General features: G+C 46.7%; 3 non-coding genes across 3 annotated transcripts; all 3 read left to right on the top strand.

Annotated features, from left to right (window-relative positions):
• Window positions 1-10,489: 10,489 nt before the first annotated feature.
• On the top strand, window positions 10,490-10,571 carry trnas-uga (transfer RNA serine (anticodon UGA)). Its single transcript has one exon. It is a non-coding gene; the product is annotated as a tRNA-Ser (tRNA).
• Window positions 10,572-17,238: 6,667 nt separating this feature from the next.
• On the top strand, window positions 17,239-17,330 carry trnar-ucu (transfer RNA arginine (anticodon UCU)). The gene is given in 2 exon segments: window positions 17,239-17,275; window positions 17,295-17,330. It is a non-coding gene; the product is annotated as a tRNA-Arg (tRNA).
• Window positions 17,331-20,035: 2,705 nt separating this feature from the next.
• Window positions 20,036-20,107, top strand: trnag-ucc (transfer RNA glycine (anticodon UCC)). The gene has a single exon. It is a non-coding gene; the product is annotated as a tRNA-Gly (tRNA).
• The last annotated feature ends 699 nt before the right edge of the window (window positions 20,108-20,806 follow it).

Raw genomic sequence — 20,806 nt, 5'->3', positions numbered from 1 at the left:
AGGAAGAAGAAGGCCTATGTGAAGATGAAGTGTGAAGTTTCGGTTGGGGCGATGGATAGTTACAAGGTAGCGAGGAAGGATCTAAAGAGAGAGCTAAGACGAGCAAGGAGGGGACATGAGAAGTATTTGGCAGGAAGGATCAAGGAAAACCCAAAAGCTTTCGATAGGTATGTCAGGAATAAGCGAATGACTAGGGAAAGAGTAGGACCAGTCAAGGACAGGGATGGGAAATTGTGTGTGGAGTCTGAAGAGATAGGCGAGATACTAAATGAATATTTTTCGTCAGTATTCACTCAGGAAAAAGATAATGTTGTGGAGGAGAATGCTGAGCCCCAGGCTAATAGAATAGATGGCATTGAGGTACGTAGGGAAGAGGTGTTGGCAATTCTGGAAGGCTGAAAATAGATAAGTCCCCGGGACCTGATGGGATTTATCCTAGGATTCTCTGGGAGGCCAGGGAAGAGATTGCTGGACCTTTGGCTTTGATTTTTATGTCATCATTGGCTACAGGAATAGTGCCAGAGGACTGGAGGACAGCAAATGTGGTCCCTTTGTTCAAAAAGGGGAGCAGAGACAACCCCGGCAACTATAGACCGGTGAGCCTCACGTCTGTAGTGGGTAAAGTCTTGGAGGGGATTATAAGGGACAAGGTTTATAATCATCTAGATAGGAATAATATGATCAGGGATAGTCAGCATGGCTTTGTGAAGGGTAGGTCATGCCTCACAAACCTTATTGTGTTCTTTGAGAAGGTGACTGAACAGGTAGACGAGGGTAGAGCAGTTGATGTGGTGTATATGGATTTCAGCAAAGCGTTTGATAAGGTTCCCCACGGTAGGCTATTGCAAAAAATACGGAGGCTGGGGATTGAGGGTGATTTAGAGATGTGGATCAGAAATTGGCTAGCTGAAAGAAGACAGAGGGTGGTGGTTGATGGGAAATGTTCAGAATGGAGTACAGTCACAAGTGGAGTACCACAAGGATCTGTTCTGGGGCCGTTGCTGTTTGTCATTTTTATCAATGACCTAGAGGAAGGCGCAGAAGGGTGGGTGAGTAAATTTGCAGATGATACTAAAGTCGGTGGTGTTGTCGATAGTGTGGAAGGATGTAGCAGGTTACAGAGGGATATAGATAAGCTGCAGAGCTGGGCTGAGAGGTGGCAAATGGAGTTTAATGTAGAGAAGTGTGAGGTGATTCACTTTGGAAGGAATAACAGGAATGCGGAATATTTGGCTAATGGTAAAGTTCTTGAAAGTGTGGCAGAGCAGAGGGATCTAGGTGTCCATGTACATAGATCCCTGAAAGTTGCCACCCAGGTTGATAGGGTTGTGAAGAAGGCCTATGGAGTGTTGGCCTTTATTGGTAGAGGGATTGAGTTCCGGAGTCGGGAGGTCATTTTGCAGCTGTACAGAACTCTGGTACGGCCGCATTTGGAGTATTGCGTACAGTTCTGGTCACCGCATTATAGGAAGGACGTGGAGGCTTTGGAGCGGGTGCAGAGGAGATTTACCAGGATGTTGCCTGGTATGGAGGGAAAATCCTATGAGGAAAGGCTGACGGACTTGAGGTTGTTTTCGTTGGAGAGAAGAAGGTTAAGAGGAGACTTAATAGAGGCATACAAAATGATCAGGGGGTTGGATAGGGTGGACAGTGAGAGCCTTCTCCCGCGGATGGATATGGCTGGCACGAGGGGACATAACTTTAAACTGAGGGGTAATAGATATAGGACAGAGGTCAGAGGTGGGTTCTTTACGCAAAGAGTAGTGAGGCCGTGGAATGCCCTACCTGCTACAGTAGTGAACTCGCCAACATTGAGGGCATTTAAAAGTTTATTGGATAAACATATGGATGATAATGGCATAGTGTAGGTTAGATGGCTTTTGTTTCGGTGCAACATCGTGGGCTGAAGGGCCTGTACTGCGCTGTATTGTTCTATGTTCTATGTTCTATGTTCTGCTATGTAACTGCACACTCTGCTGTGTAACTGTGCTTTCTGCTGTGTAACTGAGGTTTCTACTGTTTAACTGTGTTCTCTGCTGTGTAACTGTGCTGTCTGCAGTGTAACTGTGCTCTCTGCTGTGTAACTGTGCTCTCTGCTGTGTAACTGAGCTTTCTGCTGTGTAATTGTGCTCACTGCTGTGTAACTGTGCTCTCTGCTGTGTAACTGTGCTCTCTGCTGTGTAACTGTGCTCTCTGCTGTGTAACTGTGCTCTCTGCTGTGTAAATGTGCTCACTGTTGTGTAAACGTGATCTCTGCTGTGTAACTGTGCTCTCTGCTGTGTAACTGTGCTCTCTGTTGGGTAACCGTGCTGGCTGCTGTGTAAATGTGCTCTCTGCTGTGTAACCTTGTTCTCTGCTGTGTAACTGTGCTCTCTGCTGTGTAACTGTGCTCTCTGCTGTGTACCTGAGCTCTCTGTTGTGTAACTGTGCTCTCTGCTGTGTAAATGTGCTCTCTGCTGTGTAACCTTGCTCTCTGCTATGTAACTGCACACTCTGCTGTGTAACTGTGCTCTCTGCTGTGTAACTGAGCTTTCTGATGTGTAACTGTGTTCTCTGCTGTGTAACTGTGCTCTCTGCTGTGTAACTGTGCTCTCTGCTGTTGAACTGTGCTCTCTGCTGTGTAACCGTGCTCTCTGCTGTGTAACCGTGCTCTCCACTATCCTATGTAACTGTGCTCTCAGCTGTGTAACTGAGCTCTCTGCTGTGTAATTGTGCTCTCTGCTGTGTAACCGTGCTCTCTGCTATGTAACTGTGCTCTCTGCTGTGTAACTGAGCTCTCTGCTGTGTAATTGTGCTCTCTGCTGTGTAACTGAGCTCTCTGCTGTGTAACTGTGCTCTCTCCTGTGTAACCGTGCTGTCTGCTGTGTAACTGTGCTCTCTGCTGTGTAACTGTGCTCTCTGCTGTGTAACTGAGCTTTCTGCTGTGTAATTGTGCTCACTGCTGTGTAACAGTGCTCTCTGCTGTGTAACTGTGCTCTCTGCTGTGTAACCGTGCTCTCTGCTGTGTAACCGTGCTCTCTGCTATGTAACTCTGCTCTCTGCTGTGTAACTGAGCTCTCTGCTGTGTAATTGTGCTCTATGCTGTGTAACTGAGCTCTCTGCTGTGTAACTGAGCTCTCTGCTGTGTAACTGAGCTCTCAGCTGTGTAACTGAGCTCTCTGCTTTGTAACCGTGATCTCTGCTGTGTAACTGTGCTCTCTGCTGTGTAACTGAGCTTTCTGCTGTGTAATTGTGCTCACTGCTGTGTAACTGTGCTCTCTGCTGTGTAAATGTGCTCTATGCTGTGAAACCTTGATCTCTGCTATGTAACCGAGCTCTCTGCTGTGTAACTGTGCTCTCTGCTGTGTAACTGAGCTCTCTGCTGTGTAACTGAGTTCTCTGCTGTGTAACTGAGCTCTCTGCTGTATAACCGTGCTCGCTGCTGTGCAACTGTGCTCTCTGCTGTGTAACCTTGCTCTCTGCTGTGTAACTGTGCTCTCTGCTGTGTAACCGTGCTCGCTGCTGTGTAACCGTGCCCTCTGCTATGTAACTGAGCTCTCTGCTGTGTAACCGTGCTCGCTGCTGTGTAACTGTGCTCTCTGATGTGTAACCTTGCTCTCTGCTGTGTAACTGTGCTCTCTGCTGTGTAACCGTGCTCTCTGCTGTGTAACCGTGCTCTCTGCTATGTAACTGTGCTCTGTGCTGTGTAACTGTGCTCTCTGCTGTGTAACTGTGCTCTATGCTGAGTAAATGTGCTCTCTGCTGTGTAACCTTGATCTCTGCTGTGTAACTGTGCTCTCTGCTGTGTAACTGTGCTCTCTGTTGTGTAACCGTGCTGGCTGCTGTGTAAATGTGTTCTCTGCTGTGTAACCTTGTTCTCTGCTGTGTAACTGTGCTCTCTGCTGTTGAACTGTGTTCTCTGCTGTGTAACTGTGCTCTCTGCTGTGTAACCGGGCTCTCTGCTGTGTAACTGAGCTCGCTGCTGTGTAACTGAGCTCTCAGCTGTGTAACTGAGCTCTCTGCTTTGTAACCGTGATCTCTGCTGTGTAACTGAGCTCTCTGCTGTGTAACTGAGCTCTCTGCTGTGTAACTGAGCTCTCTGCTTTGTAACCGTGATCTCTGCTGTGTAACTGAGCTCTCTGCTGTGTAACTGAGCTCTCTGATGTGTAACTGAGCTCTCTGCTGTGTAACCGTGCTCGCTGCTGTGTAACTGTGCTCTCTGCTGTGTAACCTTGCTCTCTGCTATGTAACTGCACACTCTGCTGTGTAACTGAGCTCTCTGCTGTGTAACTGTGCTCTCTGCTGTTAAACTGTGCTCTCTGCTATGTAACTGTGCTCTCTGCTGTGTAACCGGGCTCTCTGCTGTGTAACTGAGCTCTCTGCTGTGTAACTGAGCTCTCAGCTGTGTAACTGAGCTCTCTGCTTTGTAACCGTGCTCGCTGCTGTGTAACTGTGCTCTCTGCTGTGTAACTGTGCTCTCTGCTGTGTAACTGTGCTCGCTGCTGTGTAACCTTGCTCTCTGCTGTGTAACTGTGCTCTCTGCTGTGTATCCGTGCTCTCTGCTGTATAACCCTGCTCTCTGCTGTGTAACTGTGCTCTCTGCTGTGTAACTGAGCTCTCTGCTATGTAACTGAGCTCTCTGCTGTGTAACTGTGCTCTCTGCTGTGTAACTGAGCTCTCTGCTGTATAACTGAGCTCTCTCCTGTGTAACTGAGCTCTCTGCTGTGTAACCGTGCTCGCCGCTGTGTAACTGTGCTCTCTGCTGTGTAACCTTGCTCTCTGCTGTGTAACTGTGCTCTCTGCTGTGTAACCGTGCTCGCTGCTGTGTAACTGTGCTCTCTGCTGTGTAACCTTGCTCACTGCTGTGTAACTGTGCTCTCTGTTGTGTAACCGTGCTCTCTGCTGTATAACCGTGCTCTCTGCTGTGTAACCGTGCTCTCTGCTGTGTACCTGAGCTCTCTGCTATGTAACTGAGCTCTCTGCTGTGTAACTGTGCTCTCTGCTGTGTAACCTTGCTCTCTGCTGTGCAACTGTGCTCTCTGCTGTGTAACCGTGCTCGCTGCTGTGTAACTGTGCTCTCTGCTGTGTAACCATGCTCTCTGCTGTGTAACTCTGCACTCTGCTGTGTAACCGTGCTCTCTGCTGTGTAACCGTGCTCTCTGCTTTTTATCTGTGATCTCTGCTGTGTAACTGAGCTCTCTGCTGTGTAATTGTGCTCTCTGCTGTGTAACTGAGCTCTCTGCTGTGTAACTGTCCTCTCTGCTGTTTAACTGCGCTCTCTGCTGTGTAACTGAGCTATCTGCTGTGTAACTGAGCTCTCTGCTGTGTAGCTGTGCTCTCTGCCGTGTAACCGTGCTCTCTGCTGTGTAACCGTGCTCTCTGCTATGTAACTGTGCTCTCTGCTGTGTAACTGAGCTCTCTGCTGTGTAACTGTGCTCTCTGCTGTGTAACTGAGCTCTCTGCTGTGTAACTGTGCTCTCTGCTGTGTAACCGTGCTGTCCGCTGTGTAAATGTGCTCTCCACTGTGTAACCTTGTTCTCTGCTGTGTAACTGTGCTCTCTGCTGTGTAACTGTGCTCTCTGTTGTGTAACCGTGCTGGCTGCTGTGTAAATGTGCTCTCCACTGTGTAACCTTTTTCTCTGCTGTGTAACTGTGCTCTCTGCTGTGTAACTGTGCTCTCTGCTGTGTAATGGTGCTCTCTGCTGTGTAACTGAGCTCTCTGCTGTGTAACTGTGCTCTCTGCTGTGCAACTGCGCTCTCTGCTGTGTAACTGAGCTCTCTGCTGTGTAACTGAGCTCTCTGCTGTGTAACTGTGCTCTCTGCTGTGTAACCGTGCTCTCTGCTGTGTAACCGTGCTCTCTGCTGTGTAACGGAGCTCTCTGCTGTGTAACTGAGCTTCTCAGCTGTGCAACTGTGCTCGCTGCTTTGTAACCGTGATCTCTGCAGTGTAACTGAGCTCTCTGCTGTGTAACTGAGCTCTCTGCTGTGTAACTGTGCTCTCTGCTGTGTAACTGTGCTCTCTTCTGTGTAACTGAGCTTTCTGCTGTGTAATTGTGCTCACTGCTGTGTAACTGTGCTCTCTGCTGTGTAACTGTGCTCTCTGATGTGTAATTGTGCTCTCTGCTGTGTAACTGTGCTCTCTGCTGTGTAACCTTGATCTCTGCTGTGTAACTGTGCTCTCTGCTGTGTAACTGTTCTCTCTGCTGTGTAACCGTGCTGGCTGCTGTGTAAATGTGCTCTCTGCTGTGTAACCTTGTTCTCTGCTGTGTAACTGTGCTCGCTGCTGTGTAACTGTTCTCTCTGCTGTGTAACTGTGCTCTCTGTTGTGTAACCGTGCTGGCTGCTGTGTAAATGTGTTCTCTGCTGTGTAACCTTGTTCTCTGCTGTGTAACTGTGCTCTCTGCTGTTGAACTGTGTTCTCTGCTGTGTAACTGTGCTCTCTGCTGTGTAACCGGGCTCTCTGCTGTGTAACTGAGCTCGCTGCTGTGTAACTGAGCTCTCAGCTGTGTAACTGAGCTCTCTGCTTTGTAACCGTGATCTCTGCTGTGTAACTGAGCTCTCTGCTGTGTAACTGAGCTCTCTGCTTTGTAACTGTGCTCTCTGCTGTGTAACTGTGCTCTCTGCTGTGTAACCGTTCTATCTGCTGTGTAACTGAGCTTTCTGATGTGTAACTGTGCTCTCTGCTGTGTAACAGAGCTCTCTGCTGTGTAACTAAGGTCTTTGCTGTTTAACCGTGCTCCCTGCTGTGTAACCGTACTCTCTACTGTATAACTGTGCTCTCTGCTGTGTAACTGTGCTCTCTGCTGTGTAACTGAGCTCTCTGCTGTGTAACTGAGCTCTCTGCTGTGTAACCGTGCTCGCTGCTGTGTAACTGTGCTCTCTGCTGTGTAACTGAGCTTTCTGCTGCGTAACTGTGTTCTCTGCTGTGTAACTGTGCTCTCTGCTGTGTAACTATGCTCTCTGCTGTGTAACTGTGCTCTCTGCTGTGTAACCGTTCTCTCTGCTGTGTAACTGAGCTCTCTGCTGTGTAACCTTGCTCTCTGCTGTGGAACTGTACTCTCTGCTGTGTAACCGTGCTCTCTGCTTTGTAACCGTGCCCTCTGTTATGTAACTGTGCTCTCTGCTGTGTAACTGAGCTCCCTGCTGTGTAACCGTGCTCGCTGTTGTGTAACTGTGCTCTCTGCTGTGTAACCATGCTCTCTGCTGTGTAACTGTGCACTCTGCTGTGTAACCGTGCTCTCTGCTGTGTAATCGTGCTCTCTGCTTTTTATCTGTGATCTCTGCTGTGTAACTGAGCTCTCTGCTGTGTAATTGTGCTCTCTGTTGTGTAACTGAGCTCTCTGCTGTGTAACTGTCCTCTCTGCTGTTTAACTGCGCTCTCTGCTGTGTAACTGAGCTATCTGCTGTGTAACTGAGCTCTCTGCTGTGTAACTGTGCTCTCTGCTGTGTAACCGTGCTCTCTGCTGTGTAACCGTGCTCTCTGCTATGTAACTGTGCTCTCTGTTGTGTAACTGAGCTCTCTGCTGTGTAACTGTGCTCTCTGCTGTGTAACTGAGCTCTCTGCTGTGTAACTGTGCTCTCTGCTGTGTAACCGTGCTGTCCGCTGTGTAAATGTGCTCTCCACTGTGTAACCTTGTTCTCTGCTGTGTAACTGTGCTCTCTGCTGTGTAACTGTGCTCTCTGTTGTGTAACCGTGCTGGCTGCTGTGTAAATGTGCTCTCCACTGTGTAACCTTGTTCTCTGCTGTGTAACTGTGCTCTCTGCTGTGTAACTGTGCTCTCTGCTGTGTAATGGTGCTCTCTGCTGTGTAACTGAGCTCTCTGCTGTGTAACTGTGCTCTCTGCTGTGCAACTGCGCTCTCTGCTGTGTAACTGAGCTCTCTGCTGTGTAACTGAGCTCTCTGCTGTGTAACTGTGCTCTCTGCTGTGTAACCGTGCTCTCTGCTGTGTAACCGTGCTCTCTGCTGTGTAACGGAGCTCTCTGCTGTGTAACTGAGCTTCTCAGCTGTGTAACTGTGCTCGCTGCTTTGTAACCGTGATCTCTGCAGTGTAACTGAGCTCTCTGCTGTGTAACTGAGCTCTCTGCTGTGTAACTGTGCTCTCTGCTGTGTAACTGTGCTCTCTTCTGTGTAACTGAGCTTTCTGCTGTGTAATTGTGCTCACTGCTGTGTAACTGTGCTCTCTGCTGTGTAACTGTGCTCTCTGATGTGTAATTGTGCTCTCTGCTGTGTAACCGTGCTGGCTGCTGTGTAAATGTGCTCTCTGCTGTGTAACCTTGTTCTCTGCTGTGTAACTGTGCTCGCTGCTGTGTAACTGTTCTCTCTGCTGTGTAACTGTGCTCTCTGCTGTGTAAATGTGCTCTCTGCTGTGTACCCTTGCTCTCTGCTATGTAACTGCACACTCTGCTGTGTAACTGAGCTCTCTGCTGTGCAACTGTGCTCTCTGCTGTGTAACTGTGCTCTCTGCTGTGTAACTGAGCTTTCTGCTGTGTAACTGTGCTCTCTGCTGTGTAACTGTGCTCTCTGCTGTGTAACTGTGCTCTCTGCTGTGTAACCGTGCTGGCTGCTGTGTAACTGTGCTCTCTGCTGTGGAACTGTGCTCCCTGCTGTGTAACTGTGCTTTCTGCTGTGTAACTGTGCTCTCTGCTGTGTAACCGAGCTATCTGCTGTGTAACTGAGCTTTCTGATGTGTAACTGTGCTCTCTGCTGTGTAACAGAGCTCTCTGCTGTGTAACTAAGGTCTTTGCTGTTTAACCGTGCTCCCTGCTGTGTAACCGTACTCTCTACTGTATAACTGTGCTCTCTGCTGTGTAACTGTGCTCTCTGCTGTGTAACTGAGCTCTCTGCTGTGTAACTGAGCTCTCTGCTGTATAACCGTCCTGTCTGCTGTGTAACTGTGCTCTCTGCTGTGTAACTGAGCTTTCTGATGTGCAACTGTGCTCTCTGCTGTGTTAATGAGCTCTCTGCTGTGTAACTGAGGTCTTTGCTGTTTAACCGTTCTCTCTGCTGTGTAAACGAGCTCTCTGCTGTGTAACCGTGCTCTCTGCTGTGTAACTGTGCTCTCTGCTGTGTAACCGTGCTCTCTGCTGTGTAACTGTGCTCTCTGCTATGTAACTGTGCTCTCTGCTGTGTAACTGTGCACTCTGCTGTGTAACCGTGCTCTCTGCTGTGTAACTGTGCTCTCTGCTATGTAACTGAGCTCTCTGCTTTGTAACTGTGCTCTCTGCTGTGTAACTGTTCTCTCTGCTATGTAACTGAGCTCTCTGCTATGTAACTGAGCTCTCTGCTGTGTAACTGAACTCTCTACTGTGTAACTGAGCTCTCTGCTGTGTAACCGTGCTTTCTGCTGTGTAACTGTGCTCTCTGCTGTGGAACTAAGCTTTCTGATGTGTAACTGTGCTCTCTGCTGTGTAACTGAGCTCTCTGCTGTGTAAGTGGTGTCTTTGCTGTTTAACCGTGCTGCCTGCTGTGTAACTGAGCTCCCTGCTGTGTAACTGTTCTCTCTGTCGTGGAACCGTGACTCTGCCGGTGACAGATCTTCACTGTGGTTGTGACAAATCATTACCTGTTGTGTAAATGTGTTCCCAGTTGTGGAAATATGATCCGTCTGAAGCAGAACTTTTCTCGGCCATTACTGAGACGAAATTTCATTTCCAGAGTTATTAAATGTTGTCACGAAAGGTGAGTTCAGGCCTCTGGATTCCCAGTCCAGCGACATAACCTTGTGTTCCTGTTATGAATACAATTAATTCAGCGTCAATATTTTCATGGAAGCGCGCACGACCCGAGGATTAAGGATCCCATGCTCCACCGACTGAGCTAGCCGGGCTGGTGCTGCACTATCTCTTAAACCTCTTCTGGAAGAGAGTTGCTGAGCTGCTCATTCGGAGTGTCAGTGCTGACTGGTTGGGCCGAATGGCCTACTTCTGAGCTGGATATTCTACGATTCTATGATACAAGGAGCTTGATGCGGTGGTGTCCTTCTGCCATACTGCCCACTCCTGACACCATGTAGAAATGCTGCTCTCTCAATGACTGGCGACCAAGGAGTTGTAATAAAAAATAACTGATTTAATCATTGAGCAGCTCCTCCTGGCTTGTGCTCTGACCGCGATCCGGGGACCTGCCGGAATCCCGACACGTGATCATGTTAGATGCGTCATCAGGTCATCATGTGACCATTCGGCCTGCACAGGTCTCCTTCTGTGCTGTAATTTCTAGATTTCATAATTTTAAATTTCTTCCAGAATGGAAAGTGTGGTCCTGTTCCATTTGAATTTCTAATAGATTTCCAATCAGTGGAATTGTGCGTTTAGGGAGCTGAGGTTTTCGATTCTCTCAAGGCTTCTCTCCAAATCCAATGGCCATTTTCCACGAAGATTCAACCCCTCCTCACGTAAACCACGGGGCCCCGTTGATCGTTTGAAGACAACAACTTCCTGGAGTGATTCCAGGCTGGTTTTAGAATGTATTCCATCGACCAAATTAATAATGAATGACTCGCTGGACCCAGCTGCGATGGCCGAGTGGTTAAGGCGTTGGGATTGAAATCCATTGGGGTTTCCCCGCGCAGGTTCGAGCTCTGCTCACAGCGACTGTGATTCGCGATGTTTGTTGAATTCCCGCGCCAGCCGTTGAGTCGGGAATGAATCGCAATGTTTGTAAATGAACGGTTTGAACCTATATCGAGTTTAGTCAGATATTTAACATTTTTTGGGAAACTGAACGAAATATAAAGAATCTCGCACTCAAAACAACAATCAATAAATAATAACGTTTCCTGCAACGTTTGGAAGGAGAAGCCGCAACGGCAGCGAATGGAAACGTGGTTTGGTTTCATTCAGGTGAATGTATTTCTGGGAAAAAAGATCGTGGTAGAAATGGAACATATTTTGTCTCTCTATCTGTTTCTTTATTTCTTTCTCTCTCCCTCACTCACTGTTTTTGTGCTTCTCCGGGGACTGATTGGATACAGTGAAACTCAGCCGTATTTCATCCCAACTCTTTTGGACGAATACGTCCTGGTGATGGACGGTCCTGAATCAGTGGAAGAATCGACAAACTATTCCATCCTTGGCTCTGTGAGAAGTTCCATTCCTGGTTGTGAGGTGGCTCTGGGATAAAGGGATCAAGAGAGAACGAAGTGACTGCAGTCTGACTCTTACTCTGAAAACCAGTTAGTGCGCCCTTGTACAAAGTGGATGTGTCTGAGAACAGGAGGAAAGCAGATCATGGGCCTGTGATTGATTTTATTGAGCCGGACCTTGAAAAGTGAAGCAAACTTCTAACCAGTCGGTGCCTGTCTGAGAACTGGTAAGGAATTACGGCTGACATTGAAACGGTTCATCTTGAATTAGTTACAGCAAATCGATTATTTCAGAGGTGTTGGTGTGTTGTTTTCAGAGACACTGTCATAGTTTCTAAAAATATGATTTCTGCTTGTTTTTGTTTTGTTCAGTAATTAGGGGAATCTATTTGGAGCGGGTGCTGTTGGTCAATATCTGTGCCTCTTGCTTGGCAGCTCCCGGGAAGCAGCAGCTCCATTCCTATCGAGATCTGTGGACACAATCAGGAGACCCAAACTATTGCGCACTGCTGCCATCTCCTGGCTGAAAGCAAGTTGTGCAACAAGGTAACGATGTATTCGTGACACGTTTCAATTGGAGCAAAATAACATTAACATGGTTAAATATTATCATTGTAGTAATCACATTTAAATCCCCAGATATCTGATTTCTGACTGAGCGACCCAGCTCATCCCGATCTATCGGAAAATGAAAGATTCCCATGACAGCCCTATTGGTTACAAGAATATCCAATCTCTGATTTCAAACATTCCCCCGCTTCACTGTTTGTGTATTCGTTCTGTAAATACAGAGGGTGTGACATTACCCGGGGACAGGTGGTGGTATAGTGGTGACTGTCCCAGCATTTGACCCAGCTTCAGTTCCTGGCCATCACAGTGGTGAATTATTTAATTAAATATCGCAGGTCAGGACAGAAAAGGAGGGGACACTCCTCATATAAAATTCACCAACTGTTCTCATCACCCATGGGTTTCTTATCTAATAACCAGCATCAATTTGTTTTGCGTGGAAACATGGTTTAAATAAACAACAATCTTCAACATTATTAACTAAGTTCTCAGTCTGAAACAAGAGTAAATAGGTGGGTTAAACGGGCCAGAATACGAGCCACGCAAAGTTCCGTTTACAGAATGAGCTTAAAACACTCCTAGTGGCTGAATAAATAAATCACTAAGTAAGTTACATAATTAATACCAGTAAATAGTTATTACTGAAACAGGATGAAAAGAGCAGCACCAGGACACAAGGACAAGGTAAGGTCTCAGATCAGAGTAAGAGTCCTATGTAATGACACACAGAACATCAGAAATAAATTGCATAAATACATTTATTGCGGACTGGTGCCATCTCCTGACTGAACGGGAGCCGTGTGACACGGACACTTTCATTCAGGGGCGTTTTAAATTGGAGTGAAATGCACGCAAACAACATGAATTTCTTTCTGCTCACTGTGCCCAGTTATAGTGATCTGTATTAATCAGCAGGAGCGGGACCCGCAGTCTTCACCTTCTTTTAAAAGAATTTAGAGTAACCAAATCATTTTTCCCAATTAAGTGGCAATTTAGCGTGGCCAATCCACCTGGTTTGCACATCTTTGGATTCTGGGGACGGAACCCACGCAAACACGGGAGAATGTGCAAACTCCTCACGGACAGTGACCCAGAGCAGGGATCGAATCTGGGACCTCATCGCCGCGAGGCAGTAGTGCTAACCACTGTACCACCGTGCTGCCCTCGCAGTCTTCACCTTCCCGGTGAGTCTGAATTTCAGTTTGGGGGTTTCAGAGAGAGCGGATGATATTGTGGAAACTGAAGTCACTTTACCTGTGAATGGAGCCGGTTAAAGAGCCGTGGCCGGCCTGAGAGTCCCCGAACCCTGGGTCAGTGGGATCCTGGAGACAAGGCAGATCCCAGAGAAAGGGAAATAGATTAGAGATAGAGGGCGGATAGGAAAAGCGAGGAAGGGTGAGAGGGGGGAAAGGAGGTGAGTGACACAATGGGTGATATTGTGAGAGGAAGAGATGGAGGGAACTGGAGGTAGGGAGGCAGCTGGAGGCAGGATTCCCCTTTATTTATCCTGATCATTACCACTTCAAATAATTCGAACAGATTGTCATGCATGTTGTGACCTTCTTGAAGCCATGCTGAATCTGTTTCATTATGTTATATATTGATAAATGTTCTGCTATTATATCCTTTAGAATAAGAACATAAGAACTAGGAGCAGGAGTAGGCCATCTGGCCCCTCGAGCCTGCTCCACCGTTCAATGAGATCATGGCTGATCTTTTGTGGACTCAGCTCCACTTTCCGGCCCGAACACCATAACCCTTAATCCCTTTATTCTGCAAAAATAATGTACTCTAACAGTTTCCACATGACAGATATTATGCTAACTAGCATTTAGTTATCTGTTTCTGTCTCCCTCCCTTTTCGAATTAGGGTGTTATGTTGGCAGTTTTCCATAAAGAACAGTACAGCACAGGAACAGGCTCTCCGGCACTACCAGCCTGCGCTCATTATGATGCCTGTCTGAAGTAAACACGCTGCGATTTTCCAGAATTTAAGGATTCATGGAAGATTTTCACCAGTGCATCCTTTTCATCGATGAGAAGTTGGTAAGAAGGTCGTGAATCTGCAGCCTGGTTTGCAATATTGGAAATACATCTTCCGGAAGCACACTCTTCACCACTGATACCACTCCAGTCAATCTCCACTGCACAATCTCCTCGGTCTTGGCGGTTTTCCAAAGGATTTGTTTGAACCCTCGCAAGGATCTAACAATCCACAGGAATGCCATATGACTCCAATTCTTTGAATCCCATCTATCAAAGCAATTTTGATAAAAGGAGGTAATGACACATTATAGACAACGACATGCTTCCTTCAATGTTAATCTCCTGAATGACATCAAATACAATTGGCCTGAAATCTCTATTGAATACATAATCAGCAAATTCTGCAGTCAGTCCAGGAACAACCCGCGCCTTCATTCCACATATTGTTACTTTCATTTCCCTAATCCTACTTCTTTATCACAAAGGTTTCTTTAAACTCCCTTCAATAAAAGTGCTCACTGTACTCATCGAGCATTCGTAATTGTTTTCTTTTGTCTCAAACTTATGTCAAAGAGGAACGAGAACGACTGGCTGTCGGTAATGTTCACATGTCATGTGGACGAGATGTGATGCAGCTGAGGATGCTGAGTGATGTAATAGTGGACATTGTGAAGTTACTGGCCAGAAACGTCCGAATTCTATTTGTGTTTTTAATGGAGAGCTACAATCCACTTGTTTATTCCAGGACACAACAATGAATAAAGTGAATCAGTGTTGAACAGTTTCTAACATCCCAATCCTCCAGCTTGTTCTTATTGACAAACCGGTCCTGGATTGAAGTTTTTTGCTTTAAGAATGAGACCACCGCCTCCTGGGAATACAGGAGCGATCCCTCGAGGACCTGAGCTGTAAATGTGAAATTCAGTGAAAGGATTTCACCCTCCGTACGGAATCTGATCACCACCTCAACCCCAACATTCAGCTTGAGTGGGCAGGCAAGACAATTTCCTTCCCCCAGCCCCCCACACAGACTGGGTAATATCCCAAACTCGTATCCTGCTATTATCACATTGCTCCACAACATCGCTCTCTTCCCAAAACTCCAGGAATCTCACCCCAAATCCTCAAACCTATTATTCTGTATTCAAACAACATTTTGTCCCCTGACTAAGTTCATCCTGGGAAGAGAGGTTTGGTATTCCGAGTTCCTCTGCAGATATCCGGTTTTTGTTTAATGACCAAAAGAGGCCTAAAACCTGAAAGAAAGCCTCTCTCACAGCCCTGTGAGCATGTCTCAAATAGACGGTGCAGCCAATACCTGCAGAGTAGATAACAATGGAGAGAACTGTGAGGAATTTCAGCGTCAACATTCGGTGGAAATAAAGGATTCAAAAGAAAACATTATTTTAACTACTGAACAGATTCTCTGGGAGCAGGACTGAAGTCAAAGGGAAACATCCAGCTGATTTCTAGTCGAAAGCATTTACCATTGGACTGAATTCAGTCCTTGTGTTAAAATGTCTGTAAATTATCCACTGGAAAGTGAAGGACAATTTAAACCTGCAATTCTGGAAGAAAGACAGATTTTGCGCTGTTGTATTCTTTGTGGAGAATTACAGAACAACGAGATCTCGGGGTACAAGTTCGGAGCGCCTTGTAGGTAAAGCCGCAGGTGGACAGGGTGGTGAAGAAGCCATTCAGCATGCTCGGTTTTATTGGTCAGGATATTGAATATTGACGCTGTACAAGACATTGGTAAGGGCACACACGAAATACTATGTTCAGTTCTAGTCACCCTATTATGGGAAGTATATTGGTAAACTAGAAAGAGTCCCGAAGAGATTTACGAGGATGCTACCAGGACTTGGTCCCCTGGGTTATAAGGAGAGACTGGACAGGCTTGGATTTTTCCCCTGGAGCGTCGGAGGCTTCGAGGTGAACTGATAGAGGTCTATAAAACAATGAGGAGCATAGATCAGGTAGATAGTCAACATATTTTCCCAAAGGTAGAGGAGCCTAAAGGGCATAGGTTTAAGGTGAGAAGGGAGAGATGCCGAAGAGACCAGAGAGGATTTGCTTTCACGCGGATGGTGGTGAGCATCCGAAATGGGCTGCCAGAGGCAGTGTAGAATCGGTACAATGTTTTCCTGTAAAATACAATGAGATATTTACCTGGGCAGGGTGGATTATAGAGGGACATGGATCAAATATGGGCAAGTGGGACTAACATGGTGATAGAGACTGGGCATCATGGACAAGCTGGGCCGAAGGACCTATTTCCATGCTGTAAACATCTATGACTCTGTGACTTTATGGAGGAAGTGTTCAATCACACAGATCAGGTCAAACGCAGTGACACTCTGCTGGGATTGATCTAAGCTACAGAGTGTGAGGATGTTTAGCTGAACAAACCGGAATGCTTGAAATATTTTACGGGTCCGTGGTATCACTGACAAGAGAAATAGTTAACATTTCAGATCCTGGTCTTTCAATGGAACGACCTATTCCACCGTCCACAGAAGCTTCCGGATCAGCTGAATATTTGCAGCATTTTCTGTCTTTGTTCCAGATTTGCAGCATCCGCAGTATTTTGCTTTAGGGTCAAAGGACAATGAGTTGCCTTTCCTGCACTGAGGGTTATTGCAGGTCTCTCTGGCTGTGATTATCACTGATTATCCATCTCTAGGATCTGTATTATTCAATAAGACTGCCATTTGTGGAGGGTTTCTGAAATCCTGTCAGGGAGCTGGAGTTAAAATACACGGAGCCCTTACTCAATCTAAATGTAGGGCAGAACAGTCTCGAGGTGCTCAACGACCAGCCCAGTTTGTTTGTTCCTGTGAATACAACAGGATATAAACATAGACAGCTGCAAACACATGTTGCATTTCATTCATAAAGTCATCGAATCAGACAGCAGAGAAATGGCCCTTAAGCCCATCGCATCTGTGCCGGTCAAAAACAACAACCGAACCATTCTCATCCCATTTCCCAGCACTTGGAACATCGCCTCGTGTACCCTGGGATCGCAATTGCCCATCTAAACACTTCTTAGATATTATGGGAGTCTCTGCTCCACCAGCCTTTCAGGCAGCGAGTTCCAAACTCCCGCCTCCCTCCAGGGAAAGAGGTTTTCCAATAAACGGTTTCACAAGAAAAGCCTCTGCAGTCAGGAGCTGAAAAGGGAGAGATGACCCCTCTGTCATCTTGTACTCTGTGCCGCTATTAATAAAGTCATGACACTGTTTGATTTATAAACGACTCTTACAGCCTGCCCTGTCACCTTCAATGATTTGTACACATGTCCCGCTGTTCCTGCACTCTTTCTTGTAAATAGACACTTTATTTTATATTGTTCTCTTCTGTTCTTCCTACAAAAATAAATCACTTCATTCCTTGTCTGCTACATGTCCTCCCTTTGCACCAACCTGGCTGTGTCCTTCCGGAGTTTCAGTAGAATTTCTGTAGCGCTTTTTTACAACCATAGGGCGGCCCAAAACATTCCCAGGCAATGAAGTAGTTTTGAAATGTTGTCACTGTGCGAATTACTGAACTTTTGAACTGCCTGTTGGACAACTACAGAAATCCTCATATGGGAAGGGGAAAGCGCTGCAGGTGTGGCTCTGTGGCGCAACGGATAGCGCGTTGGACTTCTAGTCGCTGACGTGATGAGACATTCAAAGGTTGTGGGTTCGAATCCCATCAGAGTCGGATTTTCGGTTTGAAGAAATCAGTAACAGGTTTGTCAATGTTCCGAGATAAGTGTAACTGCCGTCCCGAACTTCCTTCTCAAAAGTGACTCCAGTCACTCTCCGCTTTCCCATCTGAGCGCAAAATATTTGTAAGCTGCTGACCAGAGTCAGTCTGTTCCCTCCTCAGACAAATATACCCGCGGGCAGTTTGTTCCTCACAGGCAGCTCCAAACAAGGGTGATGTTTTTTGTGGGAAAAACCACTGAATGCTCACACCAACACGTTTATCACAGCTGTCATGAACAGCTCATGTTGCAGCTTTAGATCAGACAGTGGAGGATTATCACAGGCGCTCTGTCAGACTGCATGTTCCTTCAGACAGGTTTCCGACTGGACACTTTGAATGAGCGGCCGTGTGAACATTAGTGGTTCAGGGGGAGATTTCTCACTTACCAGACTGGAGTTTCGGTTCCATTCCCAGACCTTTCTCTTTCCTTGTCCTCTTGCTCATTTGCACTTTTCATTGTTCCATCAATGGTGGCCGCGTCTTCAGCTGTCTGAGCCTTGAGCTCTACAATTCATTCTAGAAAAATCTCCAGCTGTCTCTCCGCCGCCCAAGTGCAAAATGAATGAATGCAATTAGAAGCAAAAGACAAACAAACGGACGGGCAAGACACACTCCAAACAAAATGGAGAGATATTTTATAATCTAAAATTACTGAGCTCGATGTTGAGGACGGAATTCTGTGGGTGGCTACTTAAATGTTGAGGTGGTTTTACTCGAGTTTCCGTTAATCTCTATTGGAACACGGATGACCAAGGACAGAAAGGTGAGAGTGGGAGAGGTGGAGAATTGAAATGACAAGTGGCAGGAAGCTCAGAGTCAGGATTGTGGATTGACAGAGATTTCTCAAAGCGGTCACAGACTGTTATTTGACCTGTTGAAGTCGATGAGACCAAATTGTGGCAGCAAATACAGGAGCTTAAACTGAAAAAGCATAAGTGTCTCACTGGTTCACTTGGGATGAGTGTTTTGGGCCCTTGGATAATGAGGAGGGAGGAGGTAAAAAGGCAGGAGTTGCATCTCCTGCACTTGCAAAGAAAGTTGCAGATGGAAAGTGAGCGGATATTGGCGGCGGAGCAGCGGTCGCGGAGGGGATTGTCCCTTCAGTCTGGTGAATGGGGAGAGCAGGGGAGGGTGTTTTTGATGATGTCATAAATGGTCCCTGGGATACAGAGACTGACGGGCTGCAAGGTGAGAACAAGCGGCACCAAATCAGTTCAGCTCGGCTTACACAGGACACAACGATGTCAGTAACGGAAAGATCTTTTGGGATAAGAGCAAGAGTTTTGCAATATCGTTCACTTTTATTTCCATTTCCCACCTCAGCCGCTTTTCCTAAAAATGTTGGCAGCGGTTGGACTTCCACCCGCATCCTCGAAGAGACTGAAACCTAAACCCATCTCCTCAGACCGCTCGGCCTCGCTATCCTAAAGGTTCATTGTTTCTGATACTGATGACTGGCGATTGGCATCTTGCTGTTTATCAGCTGAGTCCAGGATTTCAGATTGAGAGAGAAGGAAATGATCCAATCACAGAGCTGGAACGCTGCTTCTAGTTTTCTCCCCACAGATGATGTTTCGTTTCTGAGCGTTTCCAGCATTTCCTGTGTTTATTATTTATGATTTTCAGCATTTGAAGTAATTTGATTTGTGATTTGTGAACATTCTGAGCTGAGTTCAGGGGACTCGGTTTCCAAAATATTTTAAAAGTTATTTGACGGGATGTGGGTGTCGCTGAATCCGTCAACATTTATTGTCCAAAATGTATTACCCTTGAGAATTTTGCGGTGACGTGATTCTTGAGCCGCTGCAAGTCCATGTGGTGTATGTACACACACAGTGCTGTTAGGGAGGGAGTTCCGGGATTGTGAGCCAGCCACAGAAAGGGTGATATATTTCCCAGGATGGTGTGTGTCTCGGAGTGGAAATTGCAGGTGGTCGCTGTTTCTCTGTATCTGCTCCCCCTTGTGTTTCCAGGTGAGAGATCCCGCGTGTTTGGATGGAGCCTCACGGAGGAAAAGTCAATGTCAGGGGTGGGATTCGAACACACGCCTTCAGAAAAGTCTGCGACCTGAACACTCGGCCACACTGGGAAAAACATTGGGTAACAGCAAATTCCTGCCGATGCTGGAATCTGAAACGAAAGAGAAAGTGCTGGAAAATCTCAGCAAGTCGAACAGCATCTGTAGGGAGAGAAAAGAGTTAACGTTTCGAGACCAATGACTCGGCTTTGACAAAGGGTCATTGGACTCGAAAGGTTAGGTCTTTTCTCTCCCTACAGATGCTGCCGGACCTACTGAGATTTTCCAGCATTTTCTCTTCCGGCCACGCTGACACACTGATGTGATCAATCGGTGAAGTGGGGATTGGGCCAAGGGTCGGAGGCGACTCGATGAGCCTCCTCTTGCACTGGAGGGGCTATGTGATAACTTAAACATGGTGAAAGCGGCAGCATCCGGACACAAGGACAAGGTAAGGTCTCAGGCCAGAGTAAGTGTCCTATGTGATGACACACAGAACATCAGAATTAAATTGGAGAAATACATTTATGGTGGACTCGTGCCATCTGGTGGCTGAACGGTAGCAGTGCGACACGGATACATTCATTCAGGAGCATTTTAAATTGGAGGGAAATAAGCTACGCAGAGATTTCGTCAGTGAGCGATGGTGGTATAGTGGTGAGCATAGCTGCCTTCCAAGCAGTTGACCCGGGCTCGATTCCCGGCCATTGCAGTAGTAATTTGGAAGCGAAGTTTTGCGCGACTTCGTGAGTTTCAAACCGAGAAAGAGAAACAGTTTCTAACTCAGAATGTAGGCGCAATTAGGGAGTGGAGTGAAATAAGTAACTTTCTCATCATTTTTAATATTGTTTCAATATGGACAGTGTTCCACTATTCACCCACAAGCCGTCAAACAACAGCTAAAAGCCGCAGCTTTTTCACTTCACCCTCACGAAGTGGACCAAACAGAGACACAACAGACACGTTACAGACCAGGATGGGATTTGAAGCCACGTGTACAGAGCACAATGGATTATTGTGCATCACCTTAACCACGTGGTACAGCTGCTTTACTTCAGGGCCCTTTAATAACCCTCAATCTAACTTCCTTGAGTTTGTTTCGCACAGTTGCTGATGTACAGAACACAGTCAAAGTGTAAATAAATAAAAATAATCTCTGAGTTCATTTGCGCTTGCGGCGCAACGGGAGCGCGCCTGACTCCAGGTCAGAAGGTTGCGTTGAAATCACATCAGGCGCACGGAATTTTTCTGCAGCCGGTTGCAGGAATTTCTCTCTGTGTGGGAATGTTCTCGAAATGACTCCATTCAAAAGCACGATGCAGATAATATATTTCATATTTACCCGCTTGAGCAAATTTCTCAAATATCAGGAGATTCAAAGTCGTCCTGTTGAAGCAGAATGACAGTGAGT

This window comes from Scyliorhinus torazame, chromosome 24 (assembly GCF_047496885.1).
Source record: "Scyliorhinus torazame isolate Kashiwa2021f chromosome 24, sScyTor2.1, whole genome shotgun sequence".
NCBI lineage: Eukaryota > Metazoa > Chordata > Chondrichthyes > Carcharhiniformes > Scyliorhinidae > Scyliorhinus > Scyliorhinus torazame.
Note: the sequence above shows the minus strand (reverse complement) of the source record. Positions and strands in the feature narration are given on the sequence as shown.